This window comes from Propithecus coquereli, unplaced genomic scaffold, assembly GCF_000956105.1.
Source record: "Propithecus coquereli isolate 6110/MARCELLA unplaced genomic scaffold, Pcoq_1.0 Scaffold438, whole genome shotgun sequence".
Classification (NCBI taxonomy): domain Eukaryota; kingdom Metazoa; phylum Chordata; class Mammalia; order Primates; family Indriidae; genus Propithecus; species Propithecus coquereli.
Genome location: NW_012150152.1, coordinates 2,021,160 through 2,024,052, shown reverse-complemented (window position 1 = coordinate 2,024,052; position 2,893 = coordinate 2,021,160).

Here is a 2,893-nt window from a genome sequence, read left to right as displayed (position 1 = left end):
TAACTGCTTTGAGATATTAGAGTCTCTTACCAACCTAAGAGTGGATCTTACTGATCACCCGTGGCCAGACCCTGACGAGGAACTGTATACGGATGGAAGCAGCTACATGTCTGAGGGAGTCAGGTATGCAGGGGCGGCTGTAGTAACTACTCACTGGGTTATTTGGGCACAGGCCCTAGGGCACGGGCCCTCAGCCCAGAGGACAGAGCTCCTAGCCCTAACCCAAGCCCTGAAGTGGGGGAAAAATAAGACTGTCAATATCTACACAGACGGTAGATATGCGTTTGCAACAGCACACGTACGTGGGGCGCTCTACCAAGAGCGGGGCCTCTTAACCTCAGGGGGCAAGGAAATAAGAAATAAATCTGAGATACTGTCCCTGCTAGAGGCCATCTGGTTACCAAAAAAGATAGCCATCATCCACTGCAAGGGACACCAAACTACGGACTCCCCAGTGGCAAGAGGAAATGCTTTTGCTGATGCGACGGCCAAAGAAGTCGCACAAAAAACCAGTGGGGCCTCTTCAAATTCTCCCCTTTCTGCCAGAACGGCTCCTGCCAAACTCTCTCAACTACACCGAAGAGGAAGTTAAAAATAGGAAAAGCCCTAAAAAACTCGGGCTGATTTGGGAGGTTGGAAAATCCTCCCAGGCAATAGGGTCTTAGTCCCTGAATGCCTAGGACGAGACCTAATCAGGCAAATACATCAGAGCACCCACCTTGACAGCACCAAGTTGACTGAGCTTCTCCAGAGGGATCACTACATACCCCGGCTGCATCAGATGGCCCAACAGGTAGCAACGAGATGTCTCACCTGTGCACAAGTCAATTCAGGTAAAGGAATTAATCCTCCCCCGGCGACCAGGCTAAGGGGACAAGCCCCGGGGGAACAGTGGGAAGTGGACTTCACAGAAGTAAAACTAGGCAAATACGGATACTGTTACTTGCTTGTGTTTGTTGATACCTTCTCAGGATGGATGGAAGCGTTTCCCACAAAGTTAGTGACAGAAATTATTCCTAGATTTGGCCTCCCTTTAGCTCTGGGGTCCGACAATGGTCCAGCGTTCATCGCTAAAACCACTCAATCATTGGCTCAAGTATTAAAGATAAAATAGAAATTGCATTGTATTTATAGGCCTCAAAGCTCAGGGCAGGTAGAAAAAATGAATAGAACCTTAAAGAGACATTGAGTAAACTAAGAGCAGAGACGGGCGAGGACTGGGTGAGTCTCCTTCCTTTCGCTCTACTAAGAGCTAGATGTACCCCTTATATAAAAGGCTTAACTCCATATAAAATCATGTTTGGCCGTCCGCCCCCACTGGTTCCTAAAGTGGGGGAGGACACAATAGCGGAGTTAAATGACCATTCCCTTCTCAAGTCCTTACAGGCCTTGCAGCTGAGTACCCAGAGGGCTCAGACCTGGTCAGGGCTGCGCACCCGGGCCCTGCTAACCCTTCTTCTGATAAAGTTCCATTCCAGATACAGCCTGGAGACCTCGTCTGGGTAAAGAAGCTTCAACCCGCTGCTTTGGAGCCCAAGTGGACCGGACCTTTGCCAGTAATCCTCACCACCCTGATGGCTGTGAAAGTAGCGGGGAAGCGCCATTGGATCCATTACACCCAGATCAAGAAGGCGACTCCAGACCAAATCCCAGGAGAACAATGGATGACTCAACCCAACGAAAACCCGTTAAAGATAAGGTTATTAAAACATTCCTCTGGGGCATCCTAGTCGGTGTAGTGGGAGCGAGTCCCCACCAACCTATAAATTATACTTAGATGCTCACTCGAACGGTAGATGGCACTGTAGTGACTCAGAATTCTACAATATTCTCACCCCTCCTCCATTTTGATTTATGTCAGCTTTTGGGCCGAAATTTTAACAAGAATGAGAATGAGCCCCCGTATTATAGAAACGGGCCAGAACCAGGATATGGATGTGGGTCTATTAATATGAAAAAGGGCTTACAGGACATACAATATTATAGTTGCCCTGCCACTGGCCCTCTGTACTGTCAGACAAGGGGACATCACCATTGTGCTAAATGGGACTGTGTAACTGTGGCTACTTGGATAAACGATGACCCTGATATTCTACTGATAAAGGGAACCCATGTTTGTGCCTCCTTAGAGATTTATAATCCCGTGACTATAAGTATTAAGCAATGGCAAAACCAAGCTTGGGCGTCAGGAAAAACTTGGGGATTCCGTTTATATGTGACAACAGGAGGATCCAATGACCCGGGGGTCTCCCTCACCATACAGCGGTTCACCCCTGTTTGACAGTTCAACCCCATAGGGCCAAACCGGGAAATTTATTTAGGGCCCAAACTGCCGACTCCATCACGTCTCCCTATGACAATAACTGTCCCTATACAGAATCTGTTGCCGGGTCCTCGCCAGAAGCCTGTGCTTAATTTACTAAATTCTGTATACAAGTTTATTAATCAAACAAAACCTAATATGACCAAAGATTGTTGGCTTTGTTTAAACCCAGAGCCCCCTTATTATGTCAGTATTGGGGCCACCCGACCCCTCGGTCATGAAAAAAATTGCATTAAAAATTTGACTACTGAGGATGCATATAAGCAACGTTTATGTAAGTGGGGCCAAAAGCCTAAGCTCACCTTAGAGGACTTACAAGGGCAGGGGACATGTGTTCATCCACTAGGTATTACCTTATCCCGGTCCCCATATGCAAACTCCTACAATATTACTATTCAGTTAAATAATTTTATAGATTTTAAATCGGACACACTTTTGGTGCCTCCAAATGGCACATGGTTTGCGTGTACCACTGGCATTACACCTTGTGTAAGGCCCACTATAATTATACAGAAACAAGATTTATGTATCCTATCTCATATTGTTCCCCAGGTTTATTTTTATTCAGGT